Source organism: Piliocolobus tephrosceles, chromosome 14 (genome assembly GCF_002776525.5).
Source record: "Piliocolobus tephrosceles isolate RC106 chromosome 14, ASM277652v3, whole genome shotgun sequence".
Classification (NCBI taxonomy): domain Eukaryota; kingdom Metazoa; phylum Chordata; class Mammalia; order Primates; family Cercopithecidae; genus Piliocolobus; species Piliocolobus tephrosceles.
This window is the reverse complement of record NC_045447.1, coordinates 51,031,618-51,048,877: the sequence shown is the minus strand read 5'-3', so window position 1 is coordinate 51,048,877 and position 17,260 is coordinate 51,031,618. Positions and strand designations below refer to the sequence as shown.

The window sequence follows — 17,260 nt, the reverse complement described above, 5'->3', positions numbered from 1 at the left end:
ACAATCCCATTACAGAATAGTTCCACTGCCCCGAAAGATTCCTTGCGCCCATATGCAGTCACTCACCACTGCCAGTGCCAGACGAAAACCACTCTACTTTCAAATTCCACAGACATGTTTTTCTGTGCATTTCATATAATTATATCATATGGTGCTTTTTGTTTCTGGCTTCTTTCAAGTAGCATAATATTTTAAAGGTATATCCATGTTGTAGCATGTATCAGTATTTCATTCCTTTTCACTGATGAACATTTTCCATAGTATGGATATACCTTATTTATCCATTTGCTAATTTGGTGTGGAAAAGTTTTAACTACAGATACATTTTCTTTAAAAGACACAGAGTCATTAAAGTTATCTATTTCTTCTTGTGTATACATAATATATTGCTGGAGGTTCACGGGAGCATTTCTGAGGATAAATTTCTAAAAGAGGAACTATAAATTATTAAGAGCATTTGTAATTTAATATATATCCAAGTAAAAATTACTTAAATTGCATGTTAGATGAGCTGAACCAGTCTACAATGACTCCAATTAGGTATTGAATGTTTATTTCCCCATCCCTTACCAACACAAGGAGTCTATCAATGTTTTCATCTTTGTCCCAACTCATCAGCAAAGACTGTCTTACTATTGTGTTATTTTGCATTGCTTTAATTACTAGAGAGTTTATACATTTATTGTTTACTTTTATAATATTATACTCACTCTCAGCCCAGTTTCCTCCCCCCATATGAATCTTTTCCAGACCACTCACACTTTACCCTATTCTGAATTGCCTGGTGACACAACTTTTGTATTGTTATTTTGTATAGCCTTGGGAACAATAGATATTTAATAAGAATATCCTGAATCAGGTCATAGTCTATTCTATTTTTATTAGCTTATCACTGATTTTTGCCTTCTCTGCTTAACAAGAACACAGAATTCTTAAGAAAAAGAACAAATTCTCATGTACTATTATATCCTGAATATCAAACAGAAAACTAGTTTATCAACAATAAATATTTGCATATTAATTGATGTGAATTTAACTAATCGAGACCAAAGCTAGGCTTTTAACATTACCTACAAATAAAATTGCATACAGAGAAAACATTTGCAATCCATAATCTAGATTATAATAACCAGCAGCTGACCTTCACATCCTCATCTCACAAGGAGTGCTTTCAGCAGGCTATATGTGTGTGTGTATGTGTGTGCATGTATACATGTAGCTATACATATGTACATGTATATATGTGTGCATGTATATGTAGCTATACATATGTACATATATATACACACAGAGACTCTCCCTCCCTATGTATGCATATGCTCTCTATATACATAGAACATATATATATATAAAGTATATATAAAGAAGATGTGTTCATATGATATTGTACATATATGTATATATGTATATAAAGGTCAAGTCAAAAATTGTTATGAAAATAAAGGCACTTCCCTTTTGAAAAATGAAGCTCACCATTTCAAAATCAACATGTATCACAAGGCACTGTTGTTGACTCTCCTGGTACACCTGGAGAAATACAGTTTTTATGCTAATTATTTCTCTTCATGCTGGCTACTAGATAGATACCTTGCAGCTAACCATAGTTACATTATAATAGAATGAGATTGTCTGAAGATACAAAATCCTCTTATGTCGTCCAATTTAGAATCCATTTCACAAACTCTATGGTGCTACCTAGAAACTGAATGTGCTGGGAATCTTACATTTTTGCATATATTTCTGTTACACTGAACTTCAGTTATGATATTTGTAAAGACAATAATTCTACCTTTATAGGCAATTTGATATAATATTCCATCTATAACAACAAAAAATGTAATTTGTGTTCTAGTCTAGGTTCCCAGGTTTGCATTTAGTCTTACTCGCTTTGTTAGAGAAAATACGCTCATAGTTTTTCCTGACAATGACACCAAAACTCTAGGGAAGGAAACGGTATTTGACTTACCCTTGCAGCCAGTAAAGACAGGCTATTCTTAACATTAACTAGTGAATACATTTAGAAAATTAACAAAATGTATTCTAGTCAAATCCTAGTGAGCCTCATATTTTATAAAAACAGCATATAATTATTTCAATGGTGCTTTTAAAATTTTATTCAAATCCATGAGTCATTTAATGTCTACCATTTATTTTCTTCCTAATTCACATAATGAAAATAACTTATAACTAATATTATTAGCAATAAAGCCAATAAAATAAAATAGGACAAATGGTCTATCAGTGGTCTTGGGCAAATTCCACTATAAAAAAACTAAGATAACATATTAGGTTTGTGTTCCATTTCATAGATTAAATCACTGAACAAAATATTCCACAAGCTAAATATTTTTAGTGTTCATAAAAACTGGGTAACTGACCTGAAAATAATGAAAGCAAGGATAGTTCCTACCTGTGTCATATTAAGTATACTCACAAGAAGAAGAAAAATGTAGAATAGCTAAAAAATAAAAAAAAAGAAACCCAACTGAGGCTTTATTATTAAATAATATTTTAACTGTTTTTCTTTTGCCTCTTCTTTGTTATCAAAACTCTTTAATAACAGCACAAATGCCCAAATGAACTTTTATGGCCCACACAATAAGCATTACAAGATTTTCAAACATTACGAAATTTGTGCCTTATTAATAACTTTGAGAAAATCATCTCCCATACGTACCTATTAATTTAAATTTGACTTTCATGACACCTGTTAATAGTTCATTCAGAGAAAATATTCCTCTCATCAAAGGTATATCAAAATCCTTGCTGCATTACTGACGTTTTACAAGCACTCTTTAAATATATTTTATTTATTCTTCTATCAAGTGTTACAATGCCAGACATTTACTTGGCACCTGAAAGTTTTGTTTTTCTTTTTCCAATGCTTAAACCTAGCTGTTATCAATTTTTAAACATAAAAATAGAATAGGTAGATATTAAATATTCCCATTGTACAGAAATCAACACTGAGCCTTAGAAAAAATAAGACAGCTTTTCAAAGAAGACACTGCTAGTCATGAGAAACATAGTAGAATTCAAGTCTTCTGGTGTCAGATCCACTGCTTTTTCTATTTATTCATGCTGCCTCCCAGTGGCACTGGATTAGTCTCTCTTGGGAGATTTTTAGAACTAGGATCTTCTCTCTTGAGGACATTTAAGAATAGATACAGCAACTGTATCTGTTGAGTGATAACACTTTTTTAAAAAAGTAACTTTTATTAAGGTTTAGATGAAGTTAAGATTTCCTAAAATATGATACTAATTTCTGAACCAATATACACTGACAAATGTGACTCCACTACTCGCTGAATATGAATATTACATATTTGATTACACTGGCCAATTTGTTCGCAGAGTATTAACCATATGAAAATAAGCCACTCACAGCACAAATGCACCATGTTGTTAGGCTGCCCATCTATATCAAATGAATAGTTATCCATGCTTTTATTCTTCCCAGAAACAAAAGGCAGTGAAGTAATAACCAAACACAAGATGCATTTACAAGAGACTGATGACTTGAACTCCCTAAAGACTCAAATCCACCTTCTAGTCAATTTTTGTATAAAATTAAAAAATAAATGCAACAATCGATATTTCAAGACTGGACTGATCATTGTAAAATAACTGTAAATTAGCATGGATTTAATTCTGAAGGAAATATTTTGAAGAAAAAAAGGAAGAAGAAAAGGAAGGAAGGAAGGAAGGAAGGAAGGAAGGAAGGAAGGAAGGAAGGAAGGGAGGGAGGGAGGCAGGGAGGAAAGGAGGGAGGAAGGGAGGGAAAATTTCTTTAGAAGAGTAACAAAGAAATCACAGAAGTATATGCCATTAGATGGGTAAGCCTGATACCTGGAATTTAACCTTTCCCTCATATTCTCCCTTAATTCCCTTATCCCAAACACTTTTTACATTTAATTTATTTTCTTTCAGAAAATATGGTATTTTATGCTTAAATAGTTTTTAAAGTTATTAACATCAAAGTAGCCCCTGAACCATAAAGGGAAGAGGTTTGGTGACATATTTCAACAAAATTATAAATATAGTACTCAGAGGTTGGTTGAGGACTATGACAAAGAGAAATATTTACGCAAATTGAGAAAAGAGATTTTTTTTTTCAATCTAACATGCTTCCTTAAGGATACAACATAACCAAACTGGAGAATCAGTAACTGACAAGCCTGTTTGCATATAGTGACCTCCTCTCCTTGTACTACAGGAAAACATTTCCACCTAGAGTCCTTTCACAGAATATCTAGAGACCAAATGAAATCAACCATAATGACTACCAGAGCCAGATCATAATCAGTTTTTAATTGAAGTATCAAGCCAATTAATTTGTGACAACTTCCTATCATTTCTTATTCTTGACATGAGGTTTCAGAGGACTCAAATGGTTTTCTGGTCCATGACGGCTGTGGAACATTTTAATGTTTGGTCTCTTTTAAAATCACATTTATTAGAGAGGAAAGCATCTTTAGAGATGGAGTCCTAAAACTGACTTGAGATTACAAACCAGCCTCACTAGTTTGATTCGATTAAATGTCAAGAAATAAAACTTCCCTTATGCATCATATACACAGAGTCTTAACAGCAGATCTTCCTTTGGTTTTAGAGGTGTCTTTCAGAAATACATTTGAGCGCTAAATATGTATTTGTCTCACTAAATTTAAGTCAACAAATAAATGATTAGTGTATATATAAGTTGTACTTATATTCAGATGAGTATCATTTTTTCACGTCATAAAAATTTCTAAAACACTGTATTTTAAGAACATGAACCATCCTTTTTGGGACTTTATCAAGATGTATATTCTTGCCTTCCACACAGAGCACCATCCAGTATAATACATAAAACACAAACTTTATATAAATCTTCCCTGAGATAATGCTGTGTGTTATTCCGGAACGAAAAACATCAATAAATTTTCCTGCTTCCATTTCCACTACAGTAAACTTACTATATAAAAATATTAACTTATATATGTACCTTAATAAAAAATAACAGATACCTTACATAACCAAACCACTTCTGCCATCAATAGGCAATCCATTCCATTTAAATTCTTAAGGTGAAATACCTGGCAGATCTCAAAACATTTTACTGGTTTTGAACAGGAAGTGCATTTTTTTTCTTCCTCACACTCCAACTATATCGGGAGTAATGCATGCTACTAGGTGACAGTAATAGAACCCTAAAGAACATCTCCTTCTTTTAAAATGTTAACCACTGCTTCCAATTTCTGAAAAATATTTTTTGCCCTTTCAGTATGTGGCCAATATTTTCACCAATGATGGACCTCAGCTTCTATTCGGTATTCCTGGAATATTCCACGCCCCATGGTAATTTGTGGTCCTCCTTTAGTATTATTCTAAATATTTGTGTTTGTTAACAGCCACCTTTAGAAGACCCTGAAATTGCATTACTGAGTGTAAAATGACCACATATGGTATGCACAAACACAGCACAGCACACTGAAAAATGCATACATTACTGGCTGCCTAAAAGACACGGGGGTAATCACACCAAGCAAACACAATAAGCACTCTTTCATTTATTTATTTATTTATTGCTTAGACACACTCATCAAACATGTTCAGTGCCCACTGAGCCCAAGGCAGTACATAGCACAGATGATATCTGTTAGTGGCTTCAGCAAACTGGATTATGTCAAAGTGTGAAATGTGAAATGAATCTCACTTCATCAAATAAACTGAACTCCAAGCCCATTTCCCAGCACTCGCTCCCCCACCTCAAACACACAAGCTTAACTTCGCCCTCCTTCCTCCTTCCTCTTTTGATGCTCAGACCATGACTTCCTTCTCATCCTTATCTCTCTCCTCTCTCTCTTTTCTCCTCTCTCTCTCTCTCTCTCTCTCCAAGTATTTCAGCAGCTTTCCTCTGTCCTCTGAGCCAATCCCTCGGGAAAGGAAATCAGCAAAATGCTGAATGGGAAGACTTCACCAGCAGGTGAAGAGGAAAAGAAGAGGGTGTGGTACTCCTTTTCTCCACCACACCCCATCCCTGGAGTCTTGCACTCTAGTCCACTGCGGCTCAAAGGGGGCACAGCAGGTTCCCTAGCTCACCTCGGAGCAGCCTGGCCCACACCAGCCATCCAGAGTTCTCCGCAAAAAACTTCCCTTAAAGCAGCCAAATATTCAAGGGAGGCGGGGGAAATCGGGTATTGGTTCGAATACACAGGCACCAGAGCACCACGGAGCGACACTGAAAGACACCTTTTTTAGATACAGACCCTACAGACTCTCTCTCACCCTTCATTCCCTCCCACCCTGAGTATCTGACTGAGAATTTACAGAGAACCAGGGGGCGAAAAGAGAGAGGAGGAGAAAGAGGGCATTACCTCCTGAGGCTGCCCTCAGGGCGCGGGCCAGGCTCTCATCCCCGAAGTGGCTCCAGTTCAAGGCACAGCTTTCCAGAGCTCAGCCGGGTTCGGACCCGCGTCTCCGCGGCGCGGCGCGGAGCTAGGAAGCGCGCCGGGACTCCCGCTCACGTCCCCCGCCCCTGCCGCGCGGGCTCCGCCACCCCGCGGGCACGCTGGCTCTCCGCGCTCGCCCGGCCGCCTCCCGGCGCCCCCACACCCACCCTCTCCGCGGCGCCCACTGGGAGCCTCTAGCGGAGGCGAAGGGAACCGCAGGCGACCTGCGGCGCCCAGGTTCAGACGCCGGTTGCAGGGAGCCGGCCAGGCGGGAGCGTGAGCTTCGCGCGCCCCCGAGTCTGCCGGCCAGGTGCCGCCGCCTCTCCCACCTGCCCACCTGCGCCAGGCTCACCTGCCACCTCGTCCTAGCTGCGTTCACCGGTGCCCACAGCTCTCTATGGCAATCAGGGGGTGGGTCTGCGGTGCTAATAATAAAAATTTAAAAAACTCTCTGGTAAAAAAATGAAAACCCAAAACCCAAATCCACGCTGTATATCAACCTCGACAGAGAACCCAGCCGGAAATAGATTTCCAATAGGTTTCAGAAAGTGTAAGGACAGGACACTCCTCCGGCTTCCTGCCTCCCAGCTGGGCAGCGCAGCACCGGCTACTCCCTGACTTCCCAGCGCGGGTCGTGCGATTGCGTGGCGACGCCAGGAGAGATCTTCCTAACTTGACTTAACCCCCACCCCATCCCCAACATCTATTTTAAGTTATTGTCTCTGGCAATTCAAGCAGCAGCTTTGCTGCCTCTTACCTTGAGGCGCTGTTAATTCTCCTTCGTGTCCTTAAAATCCCAAGCCAAGGATGCGACGCACACAAGTCCAGGGGCTTTTCCTGGACTTCCCCCGCCTCAGCTCTGCCGGCTCCTCCTTTCCAAGGGATCAGCAGGGGATGGCGGTTCAAAAGCCCTCACCATAGAGGCGCCTCCAAGCCTTCGTGCCAGTGGAAACGGAGACTGGGACCACCTTCCCGGCACCCGGAAGCCTCCCAGCCCCTCCTCGGCCAACTTGGTCGCCTATTCAGTTTTCTTCCGTAACCCCACAGACACGTCAGTCAATTCCCTGGCATCAGGCGCGATATTCTTAGTTGCGGCCGCTCCTCTCGCTTTCTCTCGATAATGCCCCTCCCCCTTTTCTCCCCTTAATTTGCAAAATTTTCTACTCTCTGCCCGAATTAGGTGGGGATGAGGCGTAGAGGTGAAAGACGAGCCACTCTAAGGCACAGCTTCAGAACGCCGTCTCCCTGGGCTGCTGCAGAGCGAAGGTGTCTACGCCGGGGAAACTTTGAGGGGAGGCAGCGCCGGTGCGGGGCTGGGCGGGCGGCGGGCGGAGGCGCCAGGTGAAGAGGCTTTGAGGAGGCGGCTGCAAGGAGGGACGCAGGACGGGCGGCTGGGGCTCGGCGGCCCGGCTCAGAGCTCGGGCTGCGCACACACACAGGCGCGCACAACCGCGCGCGCGCGCAGCTACACAGGCACGCCCAGCCCTGAGCCCGCGGCCCCCGGCCACTGGCTAGCGAAAAGTCGGGAGACTTGAGGAGGGGTTAGGGGTTCCAGGTATATTGATGACAGGAAGAGTCAATCAATCCTCACTAGTTAGCGGATTGCCAGCAGGCAGTTCCTGGCTGCACGCTCTTAAGTCCTTTGAGCCACCTCTCCGTTCTCTGCCCTGTCTGGTATTTCGACTCCGTAGCTCTTTTCTAGAGGCCAGTTACATCCCCTTGGCACCCGGCGAGAGGTCACTAGACTAAAGATTAGCCCTGTTCCCATCGCCACCCTCCAGGGGCCACCTCCGCCCCTTCTGTAGTGGAGAATTGAAGTGGCTGCAGCAGTTCGCTGAGGAGCTGAGGGGCTCCCCGAGGTCCTTCGAATAGAAGAGCCTACACATCGCTTCGTGAACATAATCCCCTTGCATCCCGTCTTTCCTTGCCCACTCCCTCCATAACATTTCCCCAAGGAGCTCCCGAAACTCGCTTAGATATTTTTAAAATGAATTTCTTAGGAAATTATAATGCCTAGCTTTTGGAACTGGGCTAATTTAGGGTCTACGCTTATATTGTAAACTGGACGGTAGCAGGTGAACGGCTCAGCTGGAGAAAGGGGAGGGATTAGGAGTCTGGAGACCCAACCCCTTTAGCAGCCATTTCCAAGGTTTTGCACCAAGAGTAGCTGTCCGGGTCTCTGGCTAGCTCCTGTCCCAACTTCTTTTTCTTCCCTCTACGGCCGGGAGGGATCACTGGGAGCTACACCGCTAGGGCGTCCCAGGCAGGAGAGTCTTCACTCTCAGAAGCGCCCCGGGGTCATCCACAACTCCCACGAAAGGAGCTTCCCAAGAGGAGTTTTTTTACCCGGAATGGGCTGCAGGAATTAATAGATTACAGAAAGTAAACTTTTGCCCATTGTTTGCTGTGCTTTTTTTAACCAAAGCTTGCATTTGTGCTTCGCCTAGTCTATTCCAGCAGGGCGCTGCTCTGCCTTTTCAAGTGCGGGACAGAGAATTGCTGAGGATTTCTCCCCTTTGGGGCTTCGCGAATATCTATGGCTTGCCACCTGCTAGCGGAAAACGCAAAGTTGCCCAGCTAGGAGATGGCGCCAGGTTCCTTTGCTCTGGCGCTGGGTGCACCGCTCCGCCACCCACCGCCACCGTCTCCATCGAGAATCTCTTCAAAATCAAGGGAGTTCTTAACTGTGTCTCCTCAAGTTGGAAGGCGGTTGACTTTGCCGGGAACCTAGTACGTGAGCGCCAAACGTGGAGTCGCAGAGCGCAGAAGTGAAGATTTAATACAAAAGATGAAACTTGTAGGATGATCTCTAGCAGCGCTACTCGCAGCTCTGAAATCGATCCAGAGCATTCCAAGGTGAGCGTTGCGGCTCCCAGGGACTACGGACCGGTAACTTCAGGCGCAAGTCTGAATTTCAGGGATGAACCTGCTTTGGATTCTGTTTGAGCCAGCGGAGGCACTGATAGGAGCTGTGGGTTTAGGGGTGATGGATCCATGGAGGCTGCCACTTGGAGCTCGCAGACAGTTGGCGATACCCTCCCACTAACTTGCTGCGCTGCTCAAGGCTGCTCACAGACCCACGCGTAAGGATTTAGAGTGTATATGTCCAACGCCCAGACTTAACTTCTGGTGCAATTAAGGAAGAGCTTGAAGCTAAACCGCGCAGCTTGCATGAAGAAGTGAATAATGAAATCGGTGGTGAGATGCTAAGGAATAAAAAGAGGCATTTTGTTGCGTGTGTATTAGTTTGACAGGATTGAGTTTTTAGGTTTGGTGTCCTAAAATGTATCTTCGACACAGACTCTTTTGCAGCCTTTCAAGAGGAGGATGTTCGGCAGTGTTTTGGAACCTGGTATGAATCTATACATTGTCTGCTTGCCACAATGTTTGATGCTTCTTCGAGTTCTAATTCTTATTCCTAATTAATAAATTACTGTTCCTGATAACGAAGTGGGAATAAGAATTAGAACAAACTATTTCCAACAAAAGGCCATCTTTAACTTATGATTTCTGATTGTATAAGCCTACCAATTCCCAATAAAATATTCTGGCAGACTATTAGGCATGAATTGCAGAGCTGTAATCAAGAGACTCACTTGGTTCAAGAAAATTCAGAATTTAGAGCAACTCCTCTCCAAAAAGGTTCTGACTTGAAATTCCTTTCTTGTTTGCTCTTGGTGTGCAGGCCACTGTCTGCAACTGAAGTTTCTGTTTAAAGTAAACGTAGGTTATTTACACTACACATTCATTACCTTTAATACCTGAAGGGTGCGTTACAGTGGTAGGAAATGTTGTAGAAAGTCTTGTACCAGCCATTGCGAAGTCTTTTTCACTTGCTTTGAGTTTTTGATGTATGCGATGTGTATGCAGTAGTGATAATCCATAGCATAATATTCTTGACATTTAAGCACCTTCAAAAATAATTTTAAAAACTTGTAGATTTATGGATCCTGTTCAAAAAATGGAAGAGGATAAGGATCACCCTTTTCCCCCTCGCCTTTTACACTTTGCTTTTATGGGGGGAAATGTTTAACAAACAAGGAGAGCAAACCTCAGGATCAGAGGATATACCCCATTCCCACTACCCTTAGATCTATCTATGGAACTGAAAATAAACTATTGAGACTCAAAGGAACTGTCAGATCCAAGAGTCTTATTTCACCACCAAATTAAAATAACTACAGCATTGTTCCAGTGTTGTCTATGTCTTTATGTTCTCTGATAATTGAATTTGAAATATATGATATCTCTTCTGATGGAAACATCTTGATCCTTTTCCCTCCTTAAGATCATTTCTCTACAAACTGCCATTTTCAGAACACTTTTTACTTCTCTAGAGCATACATTCAGTCTATTGGTGTATTGTCTTTTCATAGATAAAAGCTATTTTTTCTTTACTGGTATGCCTTTGCTACTGTACTGTGAGCTCTGAGAGCAGAGATCTTGTCATATACATTGTTGTTGCCCAGAATTTATACAGAATCTAATACAGAATAAAATAGATGCATATGATGATGATGATCATGATGAAAGCTACCATGTATTGGGTAATGACTATGTAATGTGATCTATGTACATTGTATCAGTTGATCCTGTTCACAGCCTGTTTACCTACATTTTATGTCCTCAAATTACAGGGAGATTGAGGCTTATGCAAATTTACCTAAGGTGACAGATCTATTTTGTCACAATTGAGTTAATTATGGAACCTACACAGTATCCTTCTGACTCTGAAGCCTATACTATTCATCATTTTGCTCTATTCAAATAGCCAGATCCCCACATTTTCAATTATGCAAGGCCAAAAGGAATTTATATGTTTTTAATGCTAAAAAGAGGCAGATTTAAAAATGAGTTCCTTACCTCTCATGCAATCGAGTCAATGTCTATTTGAGTGTCAAAACACAGGAACAGTTTACTTCTCTTATTGTGTTAAAATAGGAGAATGTCTTCTTGGCATTATTTTCATGGGAATGCCAAATGCTGAGTTAGGGTTTCCTTTCAGAGAGGGGAGTCAGGCCATTGAGAATTTTATGGATATAGAAAACTTTTTATTGTTTACTTCCATGTTGATACTCTTATGTAAAACAGAGAGGATGCTATTATAAAATCTCAACTGTGTAAGATGAATAAATTCTAGAGATCTATTGTACAATAATGTGCCTATAGTTAACCATACTGTATTATACACTTAAAAATGTGTTAAGAGGACAGATCTCATGTTGGCTAATTGCCACAATTTTAAAAATAATAAAAATAAAAGCCTCAAAACACAGACAACACTAAATATAGAATGACATGGGAACATGCCATAGAAATGTGTTATAGTGGTCAGTTTCAACAGCTCATATTATAAAACATCTTTTAAACCTTGGATCATTACAGTACAAATACAGAATATCCATATCGTGGAATATTAAGCTGTTATGTAAAATAATGAGGGAATTCTCCTTAATGGGTATAAAAAGGTCTCCATGATATTTTTAGGTGAAAATTGCAAGGTGAAGCAAGGTGTTTTCTCCAAAAATTAATACAATTAGTTGGGGTCATGGTGTAAGTGGGCAGATGGTATCAAAGATAGAGGTTAGACTTTTTATGATCTTTTGATTTTGGCACCATGTGTAAGTTTTACCTTATAAAATAAAAGAGTGCCTTTGAAGGGTTGCATGGAAAGAAAAGTATAACAGATGTATCTCCTCCTTTTACTTTAAAAAAAGTTTTTGTTGTTGTTGTAGTTGTTTTTAAAAAGGGTAGGTGAAAGTTGTGAAATAACCTGGCCTGCAATACATTTGCTCATTTACTCCTTCTACCAGGGAGAGACCTTGAGGGAAAGAAGCAAAAATGGGTTTCTTAGTTTGGGCTACTATAACAAAATACCATCGCCTGGGTAGCTTATATAGTAGGAATGTATTTCTCACAGTTCTGGAGTTCTGTGAGAAACATTTTTCACAGTTCTTGGAAGGCCAAGATTAAGATGCTCGCCAATTTGGTTCTTGGTGATGGCTCTTTTCCTAGCTTGCAAACAGCTGCCTTCTAACTATGTCCTCACATGGCCTTTTCTCAGTGTGTGTTGTGGGGGGGGAGAGAGAAAAAGAAACAGACATTTTATCCACAGTTTATATAGCAACTAATCCAATCATGAAGGCCCCACTCACATGACCTGTCTAATGCTAATTACCTCCCAAAGGCCTCATCCCTACACAGCACCACATTAGATGGTTAGAGCTTCAACATAGGAATTTGGGGTGGAAAGAAGGTACAATGTTTAGTCCATAACAAGTGAGCAGGTCTAATCTCCTTGCAATTCTACCTCCCCTGGGTAAATAGACTAATGATATTTGCTAGAAGGAAGAGTGCTGTCTTTGTGCCCTTAGTAGGATATCTGACTAAGGATTACCTATAATAGATAGAACCAGAATTTATAAGGGATGGCTTCCTGGAAAATGGCATATAGTGTGTCCAGTGCTGGGGTATAAAATGGAGATGTTTTGTAATTGAAGCACTACCCACTGTGTGAGGAACCATGAACACCTCACTTGGAGGCTTTGTCTTTTCTGGGCTACAGAGATGTGACTTTCACAGGAAAGAAAGACCTGGAGAGCCATTATTTTGAACCTTTTGATAAGCCTTTTTTTGTACCGTTGAAATATTTAGTTTAGACTAATACTGCTTAGGATCTCTAATTCATGTTAGTCCGATTTGAGAAATTCACTCTTAAGAAATAGCTTGGAAATGGCTTAATTCAGATAGTAAGCAACTTAAATGACACCTTTTATGTACCAGAAACATTCTAGGAGAGCTAGATTTATTTATTCATTTAATCCTAATAACAAATCTAATAATTATTATCTTCATTGTATAGATGAAGAAACAGTCACAGAAAAGTCAAGTAGCCTTGCCGAGGTCACATAGCTGCTTAAGTGGTACAGTCAGGGTTTAAACCGTGGCTGTCTAACATTAGATCACAGCTTTTTACCCTATACCAGAAGTTACTATATTAGCTATAAGGTCTGTTAGAACAGAGATTTGGCTTTACTGTTGATTACAGGCTCACCAGGTCAAAAATGGTACATGGATCCTGACTGGATAAAAACCATGGACAGTGGTGAGACAACTAAGTATACCTGTTTGCCACACACTGTGCTAATTGCATTATATATGTTACCTTGTTGAATTTTTTTTTTTTTTTTTTTTTTTTTTTTTTTGAGAGATAGTCTCGCTGTGTCACCCAGGCTGGAGTGTAGTGGTGTGATCTTGACTCACTGCGACCTTTGCCTCCCGGGTTCAAGTGATTCTCCTGTTTCAGCCTCCCAAGTAGCTGGGATTACAGGCACCTAACACCACGCCCAGCTAATTTCTTTATTTTTTGGTAGGGACGGGGTTTCACCATGTTGGCCAGTCTGATCTCAAACTCCTGACCTCATGTGATCCACATGACTCGGCCTCCCAAAGTGCTAGGATTACAGACACGAGCCACCATGCCCAGCCTTTTACTGAATTTTCAAAACAACTCCATGGTTTAGGCAATACTATTATTACTCTGCTAATGATCAACATGAAGTTAATTGTTTCCTCTAAGTGTCGCAGTGGTTCAGTACAGAAACAGAATCTCAACTCAGCACCATTATGCCACACTGCTTTTAACCTAAACTAACATTTTATACAATAATATTGTGTTGAGTTAAGTTGCTTGCTTACAATTCTGTCGTTATTCTAGTGTTCAAAACACATGCTACAATGAAATAAACAGATCAAACATAGAGTTTGAATAAACATCTTTCAAAGCAGTTGGAGTGTTTTGCTGGAGAAACTACTTAAGTGTCAGTGATTTACCACTTGTCATCCTCGTAATATAAGTGGGTGTCCTGGTGACTATTTCTGATATTTTTTTGACAGGGAGGAAATCAGGCAAGGTAATGTGGTCAGGAAAAGAATCATAAATGTTCCTTTCTTTTTACAACAATTTTGGCCCATTTGATATCTTACAAAGAAGAATGCTTGTTTTCTTCAACTGTGTCTCTGTTTGTCAGTCAGTGGATTCATAAGCCATCCTATAAAATTTCAAAGTGCTATTCTCGATTGCACATTATAAAAATGAAACAACTAATAGAAAGCTTTCAGTTCTACCTTAGTTCAAATTTCCCTTTTCCTTACATCTTACATATAAGGCAGTGCTTGCAATGGCAGTTGAAAGATGATACTGGAGCTGTCACCTAGGGGCCAGCTACTGATGAACTCACATACTAGGACAAGGAGTTTAAAATTCACCTTGATGATAATGGGCAGTTTATAAGCAATTTATCTCCAGATTCATGCATCTCTGTGTTATGGTTAATCTGCAGTCTTTGGAGTTAGACCTCCTGGATTTGAATTCTGGCTCTGAGATTTGCTAGGTCTAGGACAAGGGTGCCGTAGAAGCACATAGGAGGGCCGTCTGAATCATTTTAGGGGACATGGGAACAGGGAAAGATCAGACAGGGTAGTTCAGGGAGTGCTACCCAGAGGAAAATATTCCAAGCAGAATTGCACAGGAAGACTTGGCAGAAGCCTTAATATGCAAACAAAGAGGTTGAGAGCTGTGCAAAGTTTTCAAAAATGAGATAGGGGCAGGGGTGGGAGGAAGAGACAGGAAGAGAATCTGTTATCATTGTGGACTGCAGACAAATGTTTAAGCTAAAGTTTAAGAAGCTGCTAACTCCCACTACCTAAGAATGTAACTATATTAAAAGATAGAGTCTTCAAAGAGGTGATTAAGTAAAAAGGAAGCTATTAGGGTGAATCTAAATCCAATGTGTCTGATTTCCTTATAAAAAGAAGAGATTAGGACACACAGAGAGACACCAGGGTTGCCTGTGCCCAAAGGGTGGACCATGTGAAGAGGCAGCAAGAGGACAGCCAAGTCAAGTAGAGAGAACTTGGGAGAAAACAACCCTGCTGATACTTTGAAATTAGACTTCTTGTCTCCTGAACTGTGTGAGAAAATAAATTTATGTTGCTTAATAAACCCACTCTGCGGTTGTTATGACAGCTCCAGCAAAACTAAGAAGGGAAAAGCAACTAATAGATGGGATTGGAGAAGTCAGCTTGAAGCCTGGACATTAATAAGCTCATTCTCATAAGATCATGTCAGAGGAAGAAGAATGAAGAAGTAAAAGCAAGGTCAGTTCGCAATTAAAGATATTCCCTGAACTAAGACAGTGAGCATAAGTATGGAAAGAGATAGACAAATTCCAGACAGATAAGACAGAAATTACATAATTTAGAGACGGATTTCATGCGAGTAGCAGTGGTGTGGGAGAAGTGTAGAAGTAAATGATAGTATCCATTTACAAACAAGAAAAGAGGTAAAGGAGGGAAAATTTTTTGTAGTATGTTTTTGCTGGTGGATAGATGATTTAATCAGAGTTGGGGTGACAAATACAAATGAACACATAAAATGCTCAAAACAAACATTAAATACCAATGTGGGAAAACAATATAACATATGTCTTAAAGCTGTATGCAATTAGGTACAAATGCTTGTTTAACAAACTAGGCTTATAAACGTGAAGAAATGGAATTCCCTAAACTGGAAGATGAAAAAAGAATTCCTGAAAGTTGGAGCTGGTTTTTAAACAATGTAATATTTGAGAATGTGAGGTTGAATGGAGAGAGAGAGAAAATGAGTAAGATGAACCAAGATTTGTTAGGTTGAATGGAGAGAGAGAGAAAATGAGTAAAATGAAACAAGATTTGTGAGGTTGAATGTGGAGAGAAAGAAAATGAGTAAAATGAACCAAGATATTGTGGGAGTATGTAAAGGATATTTGTACACAGGAAGCAAAACAGCTTGGGCAAACAGATTAGTGGAAAAACATAGTTGGAAGTGGTTTCAAAACTAAAATTGAAAGAGACTATAGATTCTTGAATTCTGACATTCATGTGGCGTTTTAATTATCTTGATTATTTTGGGGGTAGGATACAGTTGTCAGTAAATTTGTGACCTATGGAATATAGTACTTTATTCTCTTGTAGGAAAGAAGTCTAGAGATGAGCAGCTTAGGGGTTATATTGTGTCATTCAAAGATTGTCCTATGCGTTGTTCTGCTACATGTGGCTTCCATTCCCAAGGTCATTTTATGATCCAAGAATTCAGCAAAAACAAAGTTGAAAGAGAGTAAAAAGGCAACCTCAAGAATGTCCCACACAATACTTCTGCCAACATATCTTCACCCAGATTTTAATCATTTGGCCACCAGAACTGTAAGGCAGGCTGAGGAACTGTTCTGTTTTAGCCCTATGGCAATATTCCCAGCTGATAAGTGGAAACCTCTTATTGACAGCTGAAGAGACAGTGAATGGTCAAGATAAAGGCTTGAATACTGTGCTACTGGTTATTTTTTGGCTTAAATTCATTTTCTTGGAAGAATTATTTGTATCTTATTATTGTTGTGTAGTTTCTCTGGGTACCAAATATTTTTACTTTTTGTGTCTTTTTATTTCGAATTATAAACCATTTTCTTCTCACTAAAACTTGGTATTACCTAAATAGTACCAAGTATTAACATATAGGATATTTTGGTTTTGTATGCTTTTGGTTTTACACACACATAAATATAAAAAATATATTTAAAAATGTTTTCATACATACAATATAATTATATGAACAATGTAACCTGAAGTCTAAACTAATGAAATCTTTATGTGACAATACCATGTAGTCAATATTAGTACAAAGTAGCAGGAAAGTAAACTTTTGTCACCTTGAGAATTTATAGCTTCCAAAATATTTTAACCAACAAAAAATTTTGTGATTTCCTTTTACATATTCCTGCACTCACAGACTT

At 39.8% G+C, this 17,260-nt stretch overlaps 1 protein-coding gene across 3 annotated transcripts in view; it reads right to left on the bottom strand.

Annotated features, from left to right (window-relative positions):
* LINGO2 (leucine rich repeat and Ig domain containing 2) overlaps positions 1–7,871 on the bottom strand; it is a 1,250,024-nt gene extending 1,242,153 nt beyond the window's left edge. For 2 of the 3 annotated variants that reach the window (XM_023203903.3, XM_023203904.3), the window contains exon 1: positions 7,192–7,871. The gene's annotated coding sequence lies outside the window, so the exon portion shown is untranslated. Of the gene's footprint in view, positions 1–6,359; positions 6,570–7,191 lie in introns of those variants that run through there. The other variant, XM_023203902.3, reaches the window with a different exon arrangement.
* Positions 7,872–17,260: the final 9,389 nt, after the last annotated feature.